We start from the raw sequence: 25,946 nt of genomic DNA, 5'->3' as shown, positions 1-25,946 counted from the left end.
CTGTGACCTCTGAACCATGGAAGAATGCAAGTGATGAGGTCATGGCAGGTCAAGCTCTGTCACAGTGACCTCATCATTTGCATTCTCCCATGGTCCTGAGGTCACAGGAGTTCATGCCAGCGAGCGTGCCAAGACTCATTGTCGTCAGCGCTAGTTACTGAACCTGTGCCCACTGCATATTATTCATTAATTTCCCCTGCTCACGTTGCTTGCAGACACAGCGGGGAGAAGGGATGACAGCCAGCTTCAGCCCCACATGCAGGGGAACAGCACTTACAGTAGCGCTTCTTCCCTGGTGGCCGTCCTTGTGGTACTGATGCGGCACACATGTGCAGCACATAATACACACATGGAGACTGATATCTCTGAGCTGGTTTTTGTGGTACCAGAAATATCAGGACATGTGAAACCGGCCTAAGGCTAATGTCTGAATGCATGGGTGAATGTGGACACCTCTCTCAGTAAAGCCTACATTTATGGGTTGGCAGGAACCACCTGTAAATAAAATCACATCATAGTGAAAGGCAGAGTGCTCAGTCAGAAAGATAGCATGCAAATAACAGAAAATGGACTTGCTCATAAAGAACTAATCTGAACAGGTGCCTACCAAAAAACAGCTACTTACATGTACAATATATGAACATGGTTGCACTCAATCGTGTTAAAGCATATCAATGTGAAATATATGAAATATGAATAGCAAAAATGGCTTTTGCCATGATTAGCACAAAATTTGGTCAAATAATGAAAATTATTGCCACTGCTAAATTGTGACATTTGCTTATCTCTGCCCGAATTGCGCCAGTCGCACAAATGCTAGATAAAGATATGCTATTTATTAAAGTAATAGAAATTTGTATTTTTTATATGGCCTTGCTGGCACACTACAACAGCAGACAAATTAAAATTATTGCCACTGGTAAATTGTGATGTTTGCTAATCTCTGCACGGATTGCGTCAGTCGCACAACTGCTAGATAAATATTAGCCATTTAAGCATTAGGCAAGGATTATTTAGCAATTAGCTTTTAAAAGGGATGTTACTATATGCTGGCACTGCAGAATATTATTTAGCTGTAAAAAAAAGTTTTTCTATATGCTGCTATACAGGAATATTATGTAGCTCCAAAGAAATTGGTTTTATATATGCTGGTACTACCTAATATTGTTTGCCTCTAAAAATAGCTGATTTGTATATTATGGTAGTGGATGAAAGCCTGCCTTTATCTCCCTAATTCCACAGTCTGTAAATTAATTCTAAACTATACAAAACAATGAAAAATAGCAGAGATCTGCAGGATGTATTTGTAATGATGATGTGAACTGATAGCAACCAGGTGCCTGCCTTTCATTCTCCCTCTTATTAAATCTTATTCTACCCTATCTCCACCTAACAAAGAACTAATATCACCCTCATGAGCTTTTATGAGTGCTTTTTGGAACAAAAAAAATCTCGCTATATGCTCCTTTCACTTTCCCTACGCTCACACTACGCTCTCCCTACTCCGTTTCCAGCTGCAATGTGCGCAAGATGGCACAGGCAGTAAATAAATATCCCCTATGACACTGTAAGTCTAGCCAATCACAGTAATGCCGGCACCAAAGATGGTGTCATTACTGTGATTGTTAAGCCAGCCCAGCATGTTTATTGGCTGCAAACAAAGCACCAAACTGCTGGAAGGGGTCACCTGAATATAGTGAGGCAAATATTACTCGAAGAGTAATGACTAGTGTTGAGCATTCCGATACCGCAAGTATCGGGTATCGGCCGATACTTGCGGGTATCGGAATTCCGATACCGAGATCCGATACTTTTGTGGTATCGGGTATCGGTATCGAAACAACATTAATGTAAAAATGTGTAAAAGAGAGAATTAAAATAAAAAATATTGCTATACTCACCTCTCCGACGCAGCCTGCACCTTACCGAGGGAAGCGGCAGCGTTCTTTGTTTAAAATTCGCGCTTTTCTTTCCTTTACGTGAAGTCCCGGCTTGTGATTGGTTGCATCGCAGTCACATGGGCGACGCAACCAATCACAGCAAGCCGTGACGTAATTTCAGGTCCTTAAGGATTTTAAAATTACGTCCCGGCTTTGTGATTGGTTGCGTCGCAGTCACATGGGCGACGCAACCAATCACAGCAAGCCGTGACGTAATTTCAGGCCCTTAAGGATTTTAAAATTACGTCCCGGCTTTGTGATTGGTTGCGTCGCAGTCACATGGGCGACGCAACCAATCACAAGCCGTGACGTCACGGGAGGCTAAACACGTGCGCATTTTAAAATGCGCGCTTGTCCAGCCTCCCGTGACGTCCCGGCTTGTGATTGGTTGCGTCGCGGTCAACCAATCACAAGCCGGGAGGCTGGACACGCGCGCATTTTAAAATTTTACAATTTTACAATTTTAAAATTTTCACAAGCCGGGACGTCACGGGAGGCTGGACAAGCGCGCATTTTAAAATGCGCGCGTGTCCAGCCTCCCGGCTTGTGATTGGTTGACCGCGATGCAACCAATCACAAGCCGGGACGTCACGGGAGGCTGGACAAGCGCGCATTTTAAAATGCGCGCGTGTCCAGCCTCCCGTGACGTCACGGCTTGTGATTGGTTGCGTCGCCCATGTGACTGCGACGCAACCAATCACAAAGCCGGGACGTAATTTTAAAATCCTTAAGGACCTGAAATTACGTCACGGCTTGCTGTGATTGGTTGCGTCGCCCATGTGACTGCGACGCAACCAATCACAAAGCCGGGACTTCACGTAAGGAAAGAAAAGCGCGAATTTTAAGCAAACAACGCTGCCGGTTCCCTCGGAGAGGTGAGTATAGCAATATTTTTTATTTTAATTCTTTCTTTCATTTACACATTAATATGGTTCCCAGGGCCTGAAGGAGAGTTTCCTCTCCTTCAGACCCTGGGAACCATCAGGAATACCGTCCGATACTTGAGTCCCATTGACTTGTATTGGTATCGGGTATCGGTATCGGATTGGATCCGATACTTTGCCGGTATCGGCCAATACTTTCCGATACCGATACTTTCAAGTATCGGACGGTATCGCTCAACACTAGTAATGACTAGCCTGAATAGCATACTATTATTGCGAGTAGCAAACAGTGCCAAATGTATTCACTCATCACTATTGGTGAGTCATTGGATTAACTGTACACTATATACTAACTTTAAAACATCTTTGTATATTGTATAATGTCACTGGTGATCACTGTATACACTGCACACTTACCTTGTTCACTAAATACTATCTACAGATCTCCTGTGTATAATGTCACCGATGATCACTGTATCAGACCTGGGCAAAATGTGGCCCATGGGACATATGCAGCCATTTGGCTGGTACTATGTTGCCAGTAAAACTTGACAGTCAAAGGTCTGTATGCAGACCACTTTGTAGACTAGTCAGACAGGCTTCTCCCCGCCTGCTGCCAGTGACTGACAGGTCTCTGACTACTTGCATGTGTAGGAAAAACCCATCATTCCCTGGCATTCTGTCCACTCTGTTTTTCACTCAAGTGCCACAGTGTACCTGACTTAGAAAATATGGACTCATTAAATTTATTAACCAGTGTGAAAAAAAAAGTTTCATATACAGTGGATTATAAAGGTTTGGGCACCCCAGGTCAAATTTACTGTTAATTGGAACAGTTAATCAAGTTGAAGATTAAATGAGCTAAAAAGTTAAAGAAGACACATTTGCTTTGTATTTTAGAAAATAAATATATAATTTTTCATTACATTTTAAAAATTACAAAAAGCAAAATGGGGTGATGCAAAATTTTGGGCAACCTAGGAGATTTGTGTGCTCAGAAAACTTTTAACAAAGTTTAAGATCTTAATTAGTCGGTTAGGGTTATGGCTTGTTTACCATTATCGTTAGGAAAGGCCATGTGATGCAAATTTCCTGGCTTTATAAAAATCCAGCCTCCTCCAACATTGTGCTAAAACCAGCCGCTATGGGTTCTTCTAAGCAGCTTCCTAGCACTCTGAATATGAAAATGGTGGAGACTCACAAAGCAGGAGAAGGCTATCGTAAGATATCAAAGAGTTTTCAAGTTGCCCACTCCTCAGTTCATAATGTAATTAAGAAATGGAACAGTGGAAGTCAAGATAAGGTCTAGAAGACCAAGCAAAATTTCAGTGAAAGCTGCTAGTAGGATTGCAGGAAAAGCAAATCAGAGCTCCCACTACTTGAATGCAAAAGACCTTCAGAAAGAATTAGCAGACTTGTGGAGTTGTGGCACATTGTTTTACTGTTCAGAGACACCCGCACAAATATGGCCTTCATTGAAGAGTCATCAGAACAAAACCTCTCTTGCATCCTCACCATAAAATTCAGGGTCAGAACTATGCAAAATAACATCTAAACTAGCCTACTGCATTTTGGAAACAACTCTGTGGACCGATGAGATTAAAATAGAACTCTTTGGCCACAATGATCAAAGGATTGTGTAGAGAAAAAAGGGCACCAAATTTCAAGAAAAGAACATCTTGCCAACCATAAAGCATGGGAGTGTATCAATCATGCTTTAGTGTTGCGTTGCAGCCAATTTCATGAGGAACATTTCACAGGTAGAGAGGAAAAAGGATTAATTGAAATTTCAACAAATTCTTCATGCAAACATAACACCATCTGTAAAAAAGCTGAAGTTGAAAAGAAGATGGCTTCTACAAATGTATAATGATCTAAACACATGTTAATATCCACGATAGACCACCTCAAAAGCCCCAAGCTGAAGGTTTTACAATGGCCCTCACTGTCCCTTTATCTGAAAATCATTGAATATTTGTGGCTAGACCTCAAAATAGAAGTGCTTGCAAGACGACCCAGAAAACTCACAGAATTGGAAGAATTTTCCAAGGAAGAATGGATGAAAATCCCTCAAGCAAGAATTGAAAGGTTTATGGCTAGCTACAAAGAGCATTTACATGCTGTGATACTTTCAAAATGGAGTGCTATTAGGCACTAACCATGCAGGGTGTCCAAACTTTTGCAAAGGCCAATTTTCCTTTTTGTAACTTTTAAAATGTAAAAGATGAAAATATGTTTTTTTATTAAAATATGAAGGAAATGTGTCATCTTTAACTTTAGGCCTTTTAGAGATCATTTCATATTTAACTTGCTTAACTGTTCACAACAACAGTAATTTTGACCAGGGATGCCCAAATTTGTTCATGCCAGTGTAGTTGATGAGAAGGAAAATAAAAAATACTATTAACATTATAGCCTAATTTAAACAGTAGGTATGTTTTCATTAACACATTGAAAGAATCTGAGCTTCCAAAAGGCATATTATACAGCAGACCAAACATACAACCATAACAGAGGGGTGGAAAGTTCAGACAACTCATAGACTTTTTATTGGGGTCTAAGGGGTAATGTTTCTCCTTATGGAGAGTGACATACCAGCTGGCTTGTCAAGGTAAGGAGGTTTATTTGCCGTGCAATGCTCCTCTGGGAACTTCCAACAGGTGGCGCTATAGAGTTAAGTCCTCTTTTTCTCAGAAGAGGCAATTTGCATATTTAATTTCCCAGAGGAGCATTGCACGGCCAATAAGCCTCCTTACCTTGACAAGCCAGCTGGTATGTCACTCTCCACAAGGAGAAACCTTACCCCTTGGAGCTCAGTCCTCCCACCTAGCCAAATCAGTTCTCATGCTTCGCACTGACGAGGGCCAACAGCCCGAAACACCGTGTCTGTGAATTGAGATACTGATTTGGCTTTTATCCTAAGTCATATTGCACGACTCATTAAAGGGTTGATTGTGACTTGTAGGATCACTACTTCCAACAGGTGGCGCTATAGAGTTTAAGTCCTCTTTTTCTCAGAAGAGGCAATTTGCATATTTAATATCCCAGAGGAGCATTGCACGGTGAATAAGCCTCCTTACCTTGACAAGCCAGCTGGTATGTCACTCTCCATAAGGAGAAACATTACCCCTTAGACCCCAGTCCAGAGCCTCTCACCTAGCCAAATCAGTTCTCATGCTTCGCACTGACGAGGGCCAACAGCCCGAAACACCGTGTCTGCGAATTGAGATACTGATTTGGATTTTATCCTAAGTCATATTGCAAGACTCGTTAAAGGGTTGATTGTGACTTGTAGGATAGCTACTTCCAACAGGTGGCACTATAGAGTTTAAGTCCTCTTTTTCTCAGAAGAGGCAATTTGCAGACTTTTATTGACAGTTTTCAGTCTCTTCACTGTAAGTTAATAAAAAGAACACTGGATAATGTAAACCCAATAAAACGTATAATAATAATACACTTTTCTACTGCAGAACCTCTTTTCAAGGATACATTTTAAGCATGATGTCACCACTGATTCATTTTAAACAGAGCATATGTGAAGTAGCAGCTTGTGTGTGATGTGGGTTTCTAGGTTTGTAGACTAAAAAACACACCCAAATGATGCAGAACCTAGGAATAAGATTTATAGTTTTATACAGGATTAGAAACAGGTTTTTTTGCCCCTCAATGAACTATGTCTATCTATTGACAGTGTTTGATATTGCAGTTTAGTCCATTTTATATAAATATGGATATGCTGCAGTGCACGAGAGTCCACGGACAAAGGTGGTGATATTTCTGGGAAAAAAAAACATCCTTTTTTCTAATTCTCGATAACTTCATAAGAATAAGTGTTCAAATACCAATAAAACTGTTTAATATGGAACTTGTTTTATAGTTTAGGACTAAAGAAATTAAAAATGTATAGCCACAGATCCAAAAACATGTAAGATCCTTTACACATATGAATAAAATATAAGTGTGAAAGGTTAGTATCTATAATTTCAAAAGATTTGAAGGTTGGTTTCAGCAGTTTCTTTAAAGCAATAATAACAAACTGATTGATTATGTACCAATAGCTATATCAATATTGCAACAAGATAAATATCTAAAGAATTATTTATTTGGCAAGTAAAATAGTGCAGAGGATTTGCTATCAATCAGCACACAAATAAATGACACTCTCACTGTGTGATATACTATTTCTAGCTAGAGTATTACATGTAATTGTGTATTTTACTTTTCACAGAATTGGAAAGCAAGATGTATAAATGGCAGTTGTAAATATACTTGAAAGTTATAAGGTTGACTAGTAGAACCATGCAAAATACACTTAACGTCTGCTTGATATATTGCTCAATGTCAAACCACTAGAGGAAAAAGAATTTACTGAACATGCAGAATGCAGAAATCATGCCGCTAGTGATGGATATAAGGTTGAAGGTACTTCAGTGGGAAGTTCTTGTGCTGCAGTTAAAAGATTTTGTTTCAGATTTTTATCTGTAACTCTTTTTGTTGTACTTTAGGTTTCAATGAGACACTTTTGAAGTGAAAAGGGAATCACTATATACGAGAGAAATAAAATTTAGTTCAGTTTGATTTGTGAAAAACATATTCTATCAAAGTGTAAATCAAATGCATTCAGATTCTTGTTCTTATGTAGCTAGTAATAAAATACAGGAACAGCACCAAACACAAAAAATGGGTGGAAAGCCTCCTAAACAAGCCGTCCTGTTGTCATATACAGTAAATATTAAATAAGTAAAGCTGATTTCCTATTCTTTTGCATTTTTGTCATACTTAAATGTTTCATATCACCAAATTAATTTAAATAATGGGTAAAGATTGCACACATAAATGCAAAATGCAGTTTTTAAATGAAGGTCTTTATTATGAAGGGAAAAAGAAATCCAAACCTACAGGGCCTACACGTCAGATAAGTTTTTATTAACCCTGCTGTTCTGTTCGGTCAAAAATGACCGTTTTTTAACTTTTATATTTTTAAAAAAATTCATTATGCGGTTCTGAAACTTGTGGTTACTTCTATTTTCCTAATTAGAGGGGTTCTTTCTAAGGGTACCTTTTTTTTTTGTTTAGTTTTTGCGCCACATTTTTTTTTACACTTATACTGTTCCCGGCCAAAAATGACGGAATAGCATTTTATGCTATTTAAGCCATTTTTGAGTAAAACAAATGAGTTATAATTTCTTTTGAGACTACTTATTGCATCTATTGCAATAGTTTGCTTATGAAGTAAACAGTTGCTTTAGGTGCAGATTTACACATGCTTTCAGTACAAACCATATGCATTGGCTTTCAGTACAGTTCTGTGCAATTTTTTTCTCTGTATGTTATTTACCCTGCTTTTTTTTATTTTCCTTGTGTTGGGTCAGTGACGTTACCCCTGTGCTCTGCTTTACGGCCGGCGCTGACACAGTCAGTGCGGGAAGCTGACGGCGGGGGACGTGACAGACATCGGAATGTGAGTATGTAGTGTTTTTTTTTTTTTTACTTTTACAATGGTAACCAGTGTAAATATCGGGTTACTAAGCGTGGCCCTGCACTTAGTAACCCGATGTTTACCCTGGTTACCCGGGTGCTGCAGGGGGACTTCGGCATCGTTGAAGACAGTTTCAACGATGCCGAAGTCATTCCCCTGATCGTTGGTCGCTGGAGAGAGCTGTCTGTGTGACAGCTCCCCAGCGACCACACAACGACTTACCAACGATCACGGCCAGGTCATATCGCTGGTCGTGATCGTTGGTAAGTTGTTTAGTGTAATGGTACCTTAATACACCTTAGCATTGCCAAAGCATATGGTAAAAATACATGGGTGGGGAAGGGAGGCATATAGAGGTCCAGGATATATCAGACTCCTTTGTTGAAAAAACAAGCCTGAGCTTCCACAAGGTATTCTCAGCAAAAGAGGTGGTGTACGTAGTTCTATGTTTTATTTCACTCAAGACACAACAGTGGTTTTTTAAATTATTTTTACTATTACTATTTTTTTCAAAATGTTTGCACGCAGTTAAATTTTATACTATAGTTATTTTAGTTATAGTTACAGTTAGTTATAGTTGTTATAGTAGTAGTAGTAGTAGCAGTTATAGTTAGTTAGCTAAGCTCAAATTTGTAATTTCTGTCCAGAATTCAATAAACCCTTGTAACCTTTATAAACACAAAATAAATTAAAAAAAATTGAGTTTTTTACGTATTTTTTTTATAATGACCCACCATGTTCACATACAGTATAATAATGCAACAGGTATTAAAAAAAAAATGTTTAAGTAGCTAAAGGCTGAGTCACACATAACGATATCGTTAACGATATCGTTGCAACGTCACACTTTTGGTGACGTAAGCAACGATCCCGCTAACGATCTTGTTATGTGTGACAGCGACCCACGATCAGGCCCCTGCTGGGAGATCGTTGGTCGATGGGAATGATCAGGACCTTTTTTTGGTCGCTGATCACCCGCTGTCATCGCTGGATCGGCTTGTGTGACGCCGATCCAGCGATGTGTTCACTTGTAACCAGGGTAAATATCGGGTTACTAAGTGCAGGGCCGTGCTTAGTAACCCGATATTTACCCTGGTTACCATTGTAAAAGTTAAAAAAAAAACAGTACATACTCACATTCTGATGTCTGTCACGTCCCCCGGCGTCCACAGGGTTGACTGTGTCAGCGCCGGCCGTAAAGCAGAGCACAGCGGTGACATCACCGCTGTGCTCTGCTCTACGGCCACCGCTGACACATTCAGTGCAGGGAAGCTCTTGGCAGCAGCGCATGCATTACCAGCGCTCCTGCCGAAAGCAGTTTTAACCCTGTGGACGCCGGGGGACGTGACAGACATCAGAATGTGAGTATGTACTGTTTTTTTTTTTTACTTTTACAATGGTAACCAGGGTAAATATCGGGTTACTAAGCGCGGCCCTGCACTTAGTAACCCGATGTTTACCCTGGTTACCCGGGTGCTGCAAGGGGACTTCGGCATCGTTGAAGACAGTTTCAACGATGCCGAAGTCGTTCCCCTGATCGTTGGTCGCTGGAGAGAGCTGTCTGTGTGACAGCTCCCCAGCGACCACACAACGACTTACCAACGATCACGGCCAGGTCGTATCGCTGGTCGTGATCGTTGGTAGGTCGTTTAGTGTAATGGTACTTTAAAACAGCATTTTAATAGGTCTGGTCAAAAATGACCGGAGCAGTACAAGTGTATAGTGGAAATGAATAGAACAGCAGGGTTAAACAACAAGATTTACAACAAATCACATGTCAATACTCATTTTGTGTTCTACAATAAAATAACCTTCCCCCCCATGGAGACCAAATCAGGAGCAAGCACCAATTTGTCCACAATAGACAATATTAATCAGGGTTCCAATTTATCATGAGTTATACCCAATGACATTATATACTGGTAAAAACTTTAATTAGCCCTATCCAACTACAGCTGCCGCAATTTATGGAAAAATTCTAGCTTGATTCTCTTAGCATAGATACTTTTCTCAAGTTGAATTATATGATTCATTTGAGTAATGAAATCACGCCTGGATGGAGGCTCCTCTCTGATCCTACATCTTGCAATCAGTTTCCTGGCGACAAATAACACAGGTCTGCAAAAAAAATTTTTTCAAGAGCTGTTTTGGTTATTCCACGTAATCTTTATGTTTTTAAGTGCGCTGAATACGAAAATGACCTCCGTTTTGTCATAGGTAGTGTTGAGCATTCCGATACTGCAAGTATCGGGTATCGGCCGATACTTGCTGCATCGGAATTCCGATACCGAGATCCGATATTTTTGTGATATCGGGTATCGGTATCGAAACAACATTAATGTAAAAATGTGTAAAAGAGAGAATTAAAATAAAAAATATTGCTATACTCACCTCTCCGACGCAGCCTGCACCTTACCGAGGGAAGCGGCAGCGTTCTTTGTTTAAAATTCGCGCTTTTCTTTCCTTTACGTGAGTCCCGGCTTGTGATTGGTTGCGTGCCGCCCATGTGACCGGGACGCAACCAATCACAGCAAGCCGTGACGTAATTTCAGGTCCTTCAGGATTTTAAAATTATGTTCCGGCGTTGTGATTGGTTGCGTCGCAGTCACATGGGCGACGTAACCAATCACAGCAAGCCGTGACGTAATTTCAGGTCCTTAAGGATTTTAAAATTACGTCCCGGCTTTGTGATTGGTTGCGTCGCAGTCACATGGGAGACGCAACCAATCACAAGCCGTGATGTCACGGGAGGCTGGACACGCGCGCATTTTAAAATGGGCGCGTGTCCAGCCTCCCGTGATGTCCCGGCTTGTGATTGGTTGTGCCGCGATCAACCAATCACAAGCCGGGAGGCTGGACACGCGCGCATTTTAAAATTTTAAAATGCGCGCGTGTCCAGCCTCCCGGCTTGTGATTGGTTGACCGCGGCGCAACCAATCACAAGCCGGGACGTCACGGGAGGCTGGACACGCGCCCATTTTAAAAAGCGCGCGTGTCCAGCCTCCCGTGACGTCACGGCTTGTGATTGGTTAATGGCGGCCATGTTGCCGGGACGCGGACCAATCACAGCAAGCCGTGACGTAATTTCGTCACGGCTTGCTGTGATTGGTCCGCGTCCCGGCAACATGGCCGCCCTGACCAATCACAAGCCGGGACTTCACGTAACCAAGTAAAAGCGCGAATTTTAAACAAACAACGCTGCCGGTTCCCTCGCTGAGGTCCAGGCTGCGTCGGACAGGTGAGTATAGCGATATTTTTTATTTTAATTCTTTCTTTTACACATTTATATGGATCCCAGGGCCTGAAGGAGAGTTTCCTCTCCTTCAGACCCTGGGAACCATCAGGAATACCGTCCGATACTTGAGTCCCATTGACTTGTATTGGTATCGGGTATCGGTATCGGATTGGATCCGATACTTTGCCGGTATCGGCCGATACTTTCCGATACCGATACTTTCAAGTATCGGACGGTATCGCTCAACACTAGTCATAGGACATCGCGTTTTCTGACAATTTAAGTAACTATGTTAAATAAGACAGTACCTCAAAATAAATGAAAATAGACTCATAAAATTAATTTTTTATTACAAATGTTTCATGAAAATCATTTTTTAACTGCAATGAGCTCACTAACACACACTAAAATCGATTATTTTTCCCTGTGAGGCTTCTCTTGGTACATTTACACTTGTGAGTAGCATCTGGAATGTCTCTCTAAAGCGTCCAACAGTCAGTGGTCTTGCATGCACACGAAACTCCTCGCCGGAGGTGCCAGCATTCTAGGGGCTTATTTCGGCCAGGTCCCTGAACACACTAGCATACAAACTCCTCGCCGGAGGTGCCAGCATTCTAGGGGCTTATTTCAGCCGGGTCCTTGAACACACTCATAACAGACCACACTGGCGCAAAGTACATAAATGAAAGCAATACTAGCGCATGGCCGTGCGGCCATGCGAGCCTTAAATAGTTGCAGCACGTACAGGATCTACCAAGAAGGACCAATGAGAGGCTACCACAGAGCATGAGCACCTACAGGACCTTAGCTGCAGTGTCTGATCATGTAACCCTCGATCTCCACTGAAAGATCTTACTCTGGGCATGCTCAGAATGAGAAAAGCAGGACTTAGTCCCAGAAGCGTTTGCTCGCTGCTGCCCAGCACTGACTTCAATGGCAGAAGCAGGAAAAGCAGCAGCAACTCTCTGTACAGAGTCAGACTGAGCAAGATGCTGGGACCGACGTCTCCGCTGAGCAGACTCCACTGCGGCAGGAGAAGAATGGGAGATCGCAGCGGAGATAACCCGAGATTCCCCTTGTGCAGAGACAGGAACTTGACCCCTAACACACTTCCTCCTGGCCCTGACAGGGTGCCCTTCCAAAAGGTGTGCAATAGATCTCCATATACTTCCGATATTGCCCCTTTCATTTCATTGTTTTTAAGTATAAAAACTAATGAGAGATCCATCCGAATCACTATAGGAACTCTTCTTCTTTGCGCCTGGAATGCATGTTGAACCCGCCTGTTTTGAAAAATATGCAGCCTTGGGAACTGAAATTCTTCCTGCAACATTTTGTATGACTTGAATTTTCCCCTGTAGATTAGCTGATCTATTAACCCAACACCCATTTCCTTTCACTCATCCATTCCCTCCTTATTGTTGAACTCCTGAAAATAGATATTATCCCAAATAGGCGAAAATTCAGTGAAACGTGTTACCCCCCCTAATCTGTTTAACCTTCTGCCAAACCCTGTGAATTAAAATTATGGTATGGTACTGAGACCCCCATTTTTTAAAAAGACCCACCTCTAGACCTTTACTCAACAGCCAGGTTTTAATCAGATACTTCACACTACTAGGCACCTGTCTCTTACCCGACATTTCTCCCCATCCCTTGAGATGCTGGCATTGTGCAGAAAGAAAATATAACCAGGGATTAGGGAGAGCAAGACTTCCCTCCTCCTTTGGCCTCTGCAAAATTTCCTGTTTGATTCTCGAGCTCTTCCTACCCCACACTAACTCATCGAATAGCGGTTTCATCCTGTGGAACCTACATAATGGAAGCCAAATAGGGGAGTTATGTAGCACGTATAGTAACTGCGGCATGACAATCATCTTGGTCTATATGACTGGCAGCTGCAAATCTTTTTCCTCTTTAGGGATAACCACAATAATGGCCTCCCTCATAGATGCAGGTCGCTGGAGAGCTGTCACACAGACTGCTCTCCAGCGACCAACGATGCCGAAGTCCCCTGGTAACCAGGGTAAAAATCGGGTTACTAAGCGCAGGGCCGCGCTTAGTAACCCGATGTTTACCCTGGTTACCATTGTAAAAGTAAAAAAACCCCCACATACTCACATTCCGGTGCCCGGCGTCCGCTTCCCTGCACTCCTCCTGCATCCTGTGTCAGCGCCGAACATCTCCGGCATCTCCCACAGAGCAGAGCGGTGACGTCACCACTCTGCTTTACGGCCGGCACTTACACAGGATGCAGGAGGAGTGCAGGGAAGTGGACGCCGGGCTACTTCCTTCAAGTAACTACCAAACCCTGTCTCGTTCCCTTCTCTCCTCAACAGGGCATGTCTTCCCTTATCCCAGTGATCATTAACAATATTATTGACATCTCCTACTACAAGCAAAGGGACCCCTACCCACCTACCCAATATGTCTAAAATATTCCCAGAATATGGTGGAGGAATATACACCGACACAATACACAACATTCTGTTAAAAATCTTACACACTACAAACACATGCTGCCCATCATTGTCTATCACCACTTCCACCTCTTCAAACAGAGTGCTTGTGTACACCAGGAACCAGGATTGACACCCCTCTGGCATAAGTCAAGAACGTCACATAATGCACGTTCCTCACCCATCTACTTTGCAACCCAACTACTTTTTCCTTCACCAAATGTGTTTCCTGAAGGCATATCACCAAGGGCCTCTGCTTCAAAATATACTGCAGTATTGCTGCACACCTTGTATTGTTAGATAAACCCCTGACGTTCCAGCTCAAAATTTTAACCCTTCCTCCCATCGTATTCTTTGACATCAGAACTTTGCATCCCCCCTCCTCTGGTCTCCATTCCCCCCCAAAACCCTCCACCCTACCAACAACCCCCCCCAATTCCACATTATTACAACTCAACTTAACCAACCCCACCAACTTCCCCCACCCATTTCCCACAGGAATTATGTCAACCCTTTTTGTCAATACCTCAGTCGCCCTCTCTATATAAGAAAGGGGTACGCTTTCCTACCAACTAGCAATTAAAAAGGTCCGAAACTCCGGACACTTTTCTACTCTCCCGAGTAACTCTCCAAAACTTCGTTTCTCCCACCCACCATTGTTTAAACAAAATGTCTGGTGATCTGCCGAATGCAATTATCTGGACTCAATCCTTCATGCAATATCATAAGACATCTGTTATATAGCTAAACCAACTTTAGCATTTTTAATAACATTTAGCAATCAACCACTGTCCCACAATTATGTGGAGCTGTCTTCAACGCCCCTTCTGTGCTCCAATCCGTTTGGTGTTTTGATCCAGCCAATTTGTTGCCTCCTCTGGGTTCCTGAAAAAGTGCACCCCACCCAGGGCCACCACCCTTAATTTGACCAGATATAGCATTGAATAAGCCAAACTCAGTCCTCGTAATCTTTTCTTAACCTCTCCAAATTTCATCCTGAGCGTCTGAACTGCCGCGGAGTAGTCAGGGTAATTGGAAATCCAGTTACCATCAATGGTTGTCTGCCATGTCTCTGGCCTTTCTAAGTAGAATATCAAGATCCCGATAGTTCAGGATTTTGGCCAGGATAGATCTTGGGGCGGATCTTGGGGGCAAAGGTCTAGACGGCACCCTGTGTGCCCTTTCCACAGCAAACAATTTAGTAAGGCTTTCTCCACCTACTTTAGTTTTTAGCCATGTCTCACCATAGTCTGTGAGGTTGTTTCCCTCCACTTTTTCGGGCACCCCAATATTTCTCAAATTGTTCCTGTGGGAACAGTTTTCCAGGTAATCAGTTTTAAATTCCAACTCAGCGATATGTTGGATGCATTCTTCTCCCTTTTTAACAATTCAGCAGTCTGATCCTCCACTCCCCCTACACGCTCCTCCACCGCCTCCACTCTCTCCTCCACTTTATGCATACTGGAATGAAAAGTAGCCGTTTCGCCCTTTAATCCATCAACTTGCACTGTCAGAGTGGTGAGCACGGTTTTGCAAAATATCACTGCTGAGAAAATGTCTTTAAAAGTCGGCTCATTCACACTAGCTTCACCCTCACTCATAAGCTGCCCACAGGGCACAGGGGCTTTCGGGGCCTCAGCCATGTGTGACATGCCTCTCTCCTCAGGTACCTTGTCAGCACCTGCAGGGGTCTGCTGTGTTACACTACTGTCCAGTGCCTGGGGCTGCTCCTCCATCAGCTTTCCTGGTTCACTCTCACCCTCAGCCTCCTCACCTCCAGCTCCCAGCCACAGCTTCCCGGATCCCTCCATCGTAGCGAACTTCTCCAGCTTGGAGATTACCTCCATCTTCCTCCTGTATGTAGTGCTTGCTTTTGTTGCCTCCTCCTCTGCTGACTCGGCTTCATCTTGGGACCGGGAGCTGCCGTCCGTGACCAGCTCCTTCTGCCTTTTGCGTGTCATCCAGACCTTAGGTACCTGCACCTCCAGGCTCCTCTTACTCCCCGCACTCACAGGCACCCCAGCAGCTGTAGCAGGTGTTCGGCAGTGCCCTCGAATAGTCCTGCGAACCTTGTGTGCAGCGGGAGAGTTCTTTCAGGCATCCGCTCACATGCTTCGCTAGGCCATGCCCCCACCATGACACACCATCTCAAATGGATTAAGGTCAGGAGTTTAACTAGGCCAATCCAAAGTATTAAATTTGTTTTTCTTAAGCCATTCAGATGTGAATTTGCTGGAGTGCTTTGTCTCATTGTCCTGCTGCATAACCCAAGTGTGCTTCAGCTTGAGGTCAAGAACAGATGGCTGGACATTCTCCATCAGGCAGACAGCAGAATTCATGTTTCCATTTACCACATCATGTCTTCCTTAAGCAGCAACACAGCCCCAGACCATCACACTACCACTACCATATTTTATTGTTGGTATGATGTTTCTTTTTTGAAATGCTGTGTTTCTTCTATGCAACACATAATGAGACATACACCTTCCAAAAAGTTCAACTTTTGTCTCGACAGTCCATGAAGTATTCTCCCAAAAGTCTTGGGGATCATCAAGATGCTTTCTGGCAAAACTCAGATGAACCTTTATGTTTTTACTGCTCATGATTGGTTTTCATCTTGGAACTAATTTTTTCCCAGTCTCTTTCTTATGATGGAGTCATGAACGCTGACCTTAACTGAGGCTTGCACTTCTTTTGATATAGTTGAGGGGTCTTTTGTGACCTCTCTGATGAGTCGGTCGTTGCTGCGCTCTTGAGGTAACTTTGGTCGGCCGGCCGGCCACTCCTGGGAAGGTTCACCACTGTTCCATGTTTTCGCCATTTGTGAATAATATTTCTCACTGTTTTTCTATGGAGTTCCAAAGCTTTAGAAATGGCATTATAACCTTTTCCAGACTGATAGATCTCAATTACTTTGTTTCTCATTTGTTCCAGTATTTCTTGGGATGGCGGCATGATGTCTAGCTTTTGAGGATATTCTGGTCATCTTCACTTTGTCAGGCAGGTCCTATTTAAGTGATTTCTTGATTGAGAACAGGTGTGGCGGTAGTTAGACCTGGGTGTGCCTAGGGATTTTGAGCTCAGCTTTGTAAAGATGTGAAAAATCAGTCAATTTACATTTTAAGAGAGGGATGTTACAGTCACTTTTCTTCTTTCCCTTCACATTATGTTGTCCTTTTCTATTCTTACCCTAACTGGTTAAGCTAGTCTTCTGTAGAAGTATCACACCTCTTATCCTCCATTGTACACTCTCTCTCTGTGAGGATTTCAACCTAGCAGCTCCTGTGCACCAGTCGGCAGCTCTTCCTTCTGAGCTATTCGGCTCACTGTACAGTTCTGTGCTTATCCAAATACTTGAACCTATGCCTCCTCTCTGAGTTTTCTGTTGGTTACTACCCTGAGTTCCTGATTGGTTCATTCTGATTGCACAACCTATTTAAACCTGGCCATGCTCTCAGTTCCTTGCGCGATTATTGATCTACCTGCCTTTAGTCAACTTCCTTCCACCTGCTATTCCTCCAAAGGACACTGCTGCTCCTGGTGAATGACCTCTGGCTTTCTTGACTACGATTCCTGCTAATTCCTTCAAATGACACTGCTGGTCTTGTTATGCGACCCCTGGCTGCCTTGATTACGATTCCTGCTTATCCCTTCAAACTACATTGCTGTTCCTGTGTATTGACTTCTTGGCTATTCCAGACTATGCTACCTGCCCGTTGCTGCCCCTAGTGGTTGCAATATCACTACTCCAACCAGGTCAGTCCATAACACTCTTTTCCGCATTTGTTTCCATCGCTTCTCTCCTTCCTTAGTTATTCATTACCTTCAACATGACCTAAGCCCGAAATGTCAGCTAATAGTGTTGAGCATTCCGATACCGCAAGTATCGGGTATCGGCCAATATTTGCTGTATTGGAATTCCGATACCGAGTTCCGATATTTTTGTGATATCGGAAATCGGAATCGGAAGTGCCCAGTATATGGTTCCCAGGGTCTGGAGGAGAGGAGACTCTCCTTCAGGCCCTGGGATCCATATTCATGTAAAAAATAAAGAATAAAAATAAAAAATATGGATATACTCACCCCTTCGGCGGACCCTGGACCTTAGCGATGTAACCGGCAGCCTCCGTTCCTAAGAATGCAGTGAGTGTAGGACCTGCGATGACGTCGCGGCTTGTGATTGGTCGTGTGAGCGGTCACATGAGCGGTCACATGACCAATCACAAGCCGCGACGTCATCGAAGGTCCTTCACTCTGCATTCTTAGGAACGGAGGCAGATGCTTGGACCGGTGAGAGCCAGGGGCCGTCCGAGGGGTGAGTATATCAATATTTTTTTTTATTATTCTTTATTTTATACATGAATATGGATCCCAGGGCCTGAAGGAGAGTTTCCACTCCTTCAGACCCTGGGAACCATTCCGATATTTTGTGTCCCATTGATATGCATTGGTATCGGGTATCGGTATCGGCGATATCCGATATTTTTTGGGTATCGGCCGATCCAATCCGATACCGATACCTTTGCATATCGGAAGGTATCGCTCAACACTATCAGCTAACTCTCTAGTAACATGGCCAAACGTGGTGTCTCCCTTAATAACACATGGTGCTATGCAGAGACAGACACCACCATGGATCCCAATATATCAACAGTGCTGGTAAGCATTATTCAATGCCTGCGCTTTTCCCATTCATGCTTGCTGTGGTAAATGGAACCATGAATTCTGCTGTCTACCAAAAATCCTGAAGGAAGAATGCTCAGCCATCTGTTCATAACCTCAAGCTGAAGTTCACTTGGGTATGCAGCAGGACAATGATCTAGAACACACCAGCAAGTCAACCTCTGAATGACTTAAGAAAAACAAAATTAAGACTTTGGAGGGACCTAGTCAAAGTCCTGACCTTAATCAGAATTAAATGCTGTGGCATGTCCTTACAAAGGCTGTTCATGCTTAGAAACTGTCAAATGTGGCTGAATTACAATAATTCTGCAAATATGGGCAAAAATTCCTCCAGAGCATTGTAAAAGACTCATTGCCAGTAGAGATAGGCCAACCAGAACAGTAAATTTTGGCATCTGTACCAAACACTTATTTTTCGGGCCCGAACACCAAACACTATCTTCACCAGGAAGTCTGTGTTACTGTTTGGCACCCCAACACCGGGTGTTTGTCTCGCTGTCATATACATGAGAGCGGGGCGGTGAGCAGCATGGCAGCTGGGACCGGACGCACAAACAGCGGACAAGGCAAACACACCAGAACAAAAAAAAAACAGTGCAACTGCATGAGCAAAGGTGAACAATGATAACCCAAGCACAGACACCAAAAGCATAAAACTCCTCAGAGGCACAGCAACAATGTCCTGAAAGACCCATCAAAATTGAGTATAATCAGCAACAAAAATAGGTAATGGCAGGTTTAAATCCGCCTCCCAGCAGTCACCTGACAACGCTGTAGCAAAGCCCAATCTGCAGATCACAGAGACACCGCAGGAGGGGAGAGAAGACTAGAGGGAACCACCCACCATCTGACTGCCTCAGCCGGTATGGCGTCCCGCACCTTCTGGCAGCAGCTAAACACCAGGGGACCTGACATCCCAGGATCCCTGTTTAGCATAATCGCTGGCATCAGCAGTGCCCCATCTCCAAGAGATGTTAGGAGTGCATCTCCTAGAATGCAATATCTGAACTGAGCAAACAGCCCTGCAAGCTACGCACCCCGGAGGTGACACCCTTTTCCTCAGGGGCAACAGGTGACCCACCGGAGAGCCACAGCCTGACTAGGAGTGTGAGGGGTTCTGCTCAGGTACAGAGCTGCCATTCCTGACAGCAACATAATTACTTTCACAGGTATAGAAGCTCTAAGGCCATGTTCACACTTTGCGGTTTTTACCGCGGATCCGCGGCGATTTTGATGCTGCGGGTCCGCAGCAGTTTCCATAGCATTTCCATTAACATGTAAACCCTATGGAAACCGCAAACCGCTGTGCACATGCTGCGGGAAAAACCGCGCAGAAACGCAGCGGTTTAAAACCCGCAGCATATCACTTCTTTGTGCAGAATCGCTGCGATTCTGCACACATAGGAATGCATTGAACCGCTTACTTCCCACATGGGGCTGTGCCCACGTTGGGGTTGCTACCCGGGGTGGAGGAGAGGAGACTCTCCTCCAGGCCCTGGGAAGCATGAATAGTGTAAAAAAAAAAAGAATTAAAATAAAAAATGATGCTATACTCACCTCTCAGCGCTGCCCGCGGCCGTCCGGTCAGAGTTGCTGTGCGAACAGGACCTGTGGTGACGTCGCGGTCACATGACCGTGATGACGCCACGGTCACATGACTGTGACGTCACGAAGGTCCTTCTCGGTACAGCAGCTTTGGAATCGGACCGCCGAGTGCAGCGCCGAGGAGATCGCGACGTCAGAGGGTGAGTATAACCAATTTTTATTATTTTTATCATTACTATTGATGCTGCATATTGCTGCATATGCAGCATCAATAGTACAGGAGTAATCCCGCAGCGGAAACCGCGGAACAAACCGCGATAAATCTGCAGGGATAACCGCAGCGGTTTTGCCCTGCAGATTTTTCAGTTCCGCTGCGGGATAAACCCGCAGAGCACACCGCAAAGTGTGAACATGGCCTAAAGGTGTATGTTTTCCCTGGGTGTGAAATGTGGTCTTCTTTGATGACGTTGGATTAACTGAAGCAGTGCAAACACAGAAGAATACCCTTTTTTTACTGCACAAAAAGTTTTCAGATGGTATATGTCTAAGAATACTGACATCAGCCTGTACTAGATGGTTCATATGTACTGTGGTCTCTTGCGGCGCATGATGGGTGTTTTTCTGGGACTCAGGGATCTGTGGATATGCCTTTTGGTGTTACTTTATAGTATGTTGGATGACGGGGACAGTTGAATGATAAGTAACATGGAAAGGAAATCTATAAGCATTATTGTTGTTTTGCTCTAATGATGTTGATAAGTTCCCTGTTTTTGTTCTTTATCTTGAAACTTATTGGCCACATCTGTCAACTTAGTTCCACAGAGTGTTGGATTTGTGACTAATCTGTGGACTCATTGGAACTGAGAACAAGTTAGTGTAAGAGGCTATTTTTATTGGTGACCATAATGTAAGTGTCAGAGGACAGGGGACCTTGTTCGTCTTTTATGATTAACACATCCAGAAAGATAAAGGTGTATTCTATGTATTGGTGCAAACAAAAGGGAAATTGTTTGAGTAGGTCATGTGTAGTGATGAGTGAATACATTCGGCACTACTCTCATGAATAGTACGGTATTCGGGCTATTCGTTACTCGGTGAGTAATTAAGTATTCGTCTCTGTATTTTGAGAGACCCGCCCACCATGTTTGGTGTTTTATTTGCAACCAATGAACATGTTGGGCAGGCATGCCAATAACACTAATCCCGATGCCATCTTTGGTGTGGCATTACTGTGATTGGCTGGCTTTACAGCATCAATTGGGATATTTAAAGGCTGTCGACGACATCTTGCGCATATTGCCGTCCAGAAACAGCATAGGGAGAGCATAGTTTGAGTATAGGGAGAGTGAAAGGAGCTTATAGTGAGCATTATTCATTCAAAAAAAGCTCTTTTAAGAGCTGAAGATTATGAAGATTAGTTGTTTGTTTGGTGGGGATACCGTAGGAAGAGATTTAATAGGAGGGAGGGAAAGTGAAAGGCAGGCACCTGGGTGTTCTCATCATTGCAAGTACATGCTGCAGATCTCAGCTATTTTCCACTGTGTTGTATAGTAGTTTCTATTAGAAAAAGACTGTGGGATTGGGGTGAAATAGGCAGGGTTTCATCCACTACCAAAATATTAAAATCAGCTATTTGTAGAGGCAAATAATATTAGGGAGCAGGGTTGAGCGACTTTTATTTTTATAGGATCGGGTCGGGTTTCACGAAACCCGACTTTCTCAAAAGTCGGGTCGAGTGAAATCGGCCGATCCTATAAAAAAGTCGGGGTCGGGGTCGGCCGAAACATGAAACCCAATGCAGTGCAATGGGATACTATGGTTCCCAGGGTCTGAAGGAGAGGAAACTCTCCTTCAGGCCCTGGGATCCATATTTAAGTGTAAAATAAAGAATCAAAATAAAAAATATTGATATACTCACCCTCGGACGCGCCCTGGTACTAACTTGCAGCCTTCCTTCCTAAGAATGAGCGCGTGAATGACCTGCGGTGACGTCACGGCTTGTCATTGGTCTCGTGAGCAGTCACATGGGCGGCCGCGACCAATCACAAGCCGTGACATCATCTAAGGCCCTTCACGCGCTTATTCTTAGGAAGGAAGGCTGCCGGAAAGAAGCCAAGGGTGAGTATATTCCTATTAGGTATATACTCACCCTCGGACGCGCCCTGCTTCTTTCCGGCAGCCTTCCTTCTTAAGAATGAGCGCGTGAAGGGCCTTAGATGACGTCACGGCTTGTGATTGGTCACGTGAGCGGTCACATGGGCGGCCGCGACCAATCACAAGCCATGACGTCATCTAAGGCCCTTCACGTGCTCATTCTTAAGAAGGAAGGCTGCCGGAAAGAAGCAGGGCACGTCCGAGGGTGAGTATATACCTAATAGGAATATACTCACCCTCGGCTTCTTTCCGGCAGCCTTCCTTCCTAAGAATGAGCGCGTGAAGGGCCTTAGATGACGTCACGGCTTGTGATTGGTCGCGCCCGCCCATGTGACCGCTCAGGCGACCAATCACAAGCCGCGACGTCACCGCAGGTCATTCATGCGCTCATTCTTAGGAAGGAAGGCTGCCAGTTAGTACCAGGGTGCGTCCGAGGGTGAGTATATCAATATTTTTTATTTTGATTCTATATTTTAAACTTAAATATGGATTCCGATACCGATTTCCGATATCGCAAACATATCCGAACTCGGTATCGGAATTCCGATACCAGATTCAGAAGATCGCCGACCTCATGGCCGACCCCACACAGGGGTCGGGTCGGGTTTCATGAAACCCGACTTTGCCAAAAGTCGGTGACTTCTGAAAATGGCCGACCCATTTCGCTCAACCCTATTAGGGAGTACCAGCAGATACAAAACCTTTATTTGGGAGCTACATAATGTTCCTGTGGAGTGCCCGCTAGGGCCGTGGGGTACTCGGGCCGGGTCTGGCAGTACTCATAGGGGTGGTCACAGTGGCTGTGACCCTGTCCGTGGCCCTGGGCATCCAGTTAAAGGGGATGAATGGAAGTGGAGAATAAAGTCTATAAAGGATAATTTGTGATGCCACCTGTGGTATTCGGCCAGGGATGGCTGAGGCTGCTTAAAGGGGTCCACTGTGGCTGAAGGAGTTGCAGCAGAGTTGGTATAGCTCCCCACAGGTAGAGCTTAGTCCCCAGGGCTACCGGTACAGTTGGTAAGAGGGATGATTGACAGTGGGGTGCAGGACTGAGGGTGCAGGAAATAATTGAAGGACACAGGGATAACAGTTTTCTTTACCTTTTACTGATGAAATGCAGGTACAGTCCAGGGTACAGGTAGCAGGTGGTGTTGGGGTCCTGGAAACAGCCTGGAAACAGCTTGGGATCCACCTAGCCAGGTGGGTTCGGAGGCCTTCCTTTTGCACTGTAAACTCTGACTTTTGCTGCCTGAAGCTCTGCATAAGTCCTCTCAGTGTCTGTACTCCCAACCTGTATGGCTGACAACCTGAATCTTTCATGGGCACTGTCTTCTCACTGGCAACCCCAGGCTCCTGACTTGCTGTGGAACCTTGAGGTGTTAGATTGGCCAGTAGACCTGCATTCTCCTGCCCTCCAGATTCAGGAGCTGGGTATGCAATTCCCACACCACCACAGACTCCGGTGTCCGGTTTCTTGGGGCTTTCCTCTGGGGTGAGCCCAATCACAGCTCCAGACCCCAGTTTCTCTCCTCTTGTGCTTCTTTCCCTTCAGTGTGTCACACTAAACTCACTAACCCCACCTCCAGACCAGAACTTATAGGGAAGCTACCCTGAAACTGGGTTTAGAGCTCCCCCTTCTGGTCTGGAGTTAGAAAGGAGTTGAATGTTTGTGTTACCTGCTAAGTGGATCCCTTCTTACCTCCAGACATTACATCACCCCCGTGAGAAAAGGCAATGCCATTATGGCAACTGGACTCCTAGCCTATATATTTTTTTTTTACTACAAAATAATATTCCCCAGTGTCAGTATATAGTAACATCCACTTTAAAATATAATTGGTAAATTGAATTCCTCGTCTATTGCTTAAATACGAAATACTTGTCTAGCAGTTGTGCAACTAGCGCAAAACCTCTTAAGCTACAGAAACTTCAATGGTTACTAGTGATGAGCAAATATACTCGTTACTTGAGATTTCTCGAGCATGCTCAGGTGTCCTCCAAGTATTTTTTAGTGCTCTGAGTTTTAGTTTTTAGTGCCGCAGCTGAATGATTTACATCTGTTAGCCAGCATAAGTACATGTGGGGATTCCCTAGCAACAAGGCAACCCCCACATGTACTTATGCTGGATAACAGATGTAAATCATTCAGCTGCGGCCCCAAAAACTAAAACTCCGAGCACTAAAAAATACCCAGAAGACCCCTGAGCATGCTCAAGAAATCTCGAGTAATGAGTATATTCGCTCCTCACTACTGGTTACCATTAATTTCCCTGAGTCTGCTGTTGGTATGTCTCATAAAGGCGATGTAAAAAAATACTCCCCAAAATATATTTGTTAAAAAAATAGCGTATCTTTATCTAGCAGTTGTGCGACTGCTGCAATCCATGCAGAGAAAATCAAATGTCCCAATTTACCAGTGTAAATAATTGTCATTAGTCCACTATTGGAGTGTTTCAGCAATGCGATCTAAACAAAAACATAATTTTCTATTCGATTAATTAGTAGCATATCTTTATCTAGCACTAGCAGTTGTGTGACTAGCGCAATCCGAGGAGAGATAATCTTACGGGACAATTTAGAAGTGGCAATAAACATCAGTACCCCGCATTTGGGATGTGTTAGTAAGGCGATCTAAAAAAAATCATAATTTTCTATTAGTTTAATAAATAGCGTATCTTTATCTAGCAATTGTGCTGGCACAATCCAGGGAAAGATAATCTTACGTGACAGTTTAGCAGTGGCAATAATCTTCATTATTCCGCATTTGGAACGTGTCTGCAAGGCGATCTAAAAAAAAATCAAATTTTTTTATTGGTTTAAAAAAATAGTGTATTTTTATCTAGCAGTTGTACGACTGGCGCAATCCAAGTAGAGATAATCTTACATCACAATGTAGCAGCAGCAATAATCTTCATTACTCCGCATTTGGAGAGTGTCAGCAAGGCAATTTTAAATAAAATCATAATTTTCTATTGGTTTAAAAAATAGCGTATCTTGATCTAGCAGTTCTGCGACTGATGCAAAGCCAGCAGAGATACGTAAACATGGCTATTTACCTGTAATTTACATCAGGCTGCTGTTGACCTGTATAATCAAGCTGTAATTTCCAAAATAATAGCCACACATTGCTAGATACAGTGAATTTGTACATAACACCTCTGTGAGGGTATTTGTTAAAAATAAAGCCAGCATTTTTTTTCTATTAAGCATAATGCATTCAATATGAGAAAGGGTGACTTTAAAGTATGTGGATGTGATGGTACCCACCAAGGCAGTGTGACAGAGCTGAAGGTGACTGTATCTCGTTCTAGATTCCTGTCAAAATTTGGTTAGACAAGGGCGAGGATTTTGTGGGTTGGATGACAGACAAAGGTTCCACTGTGTTGACAAGCAGCACCGTGAAGTCTTTCACAGGGTTCAGTCTCAGTAGCCAAGAGGCTGGGTGTTATGAAACTGCAGCACAGAACTAGGAGAGAAGGGGGAACACTGACCCTGCACTAAGACTAGGCTTAAACCCTACGATGGAGTGGGGGACCCATTCCTTGTGAATAGAACCACTGACGATCC

The sequence above is a fragment of the Ranitomeya variabilis genome, chromosome 5 (genome assembly GCF_051348905.1).
Source record: "Ranitomeya variabilis isolate aRanVar5 chromosome 5, aRanVar5.hap1, whole genome shotgun sequence".
Taxonomy (NCBI): Eukaryota; Metazoa; Chordata; class Amphibia; order Anura; family Dendrobatidae; genus Ranitomeya; species Ranitomeya variabilis.
This window is presented reverse-complemented; position numbering follows the sequence as displayed.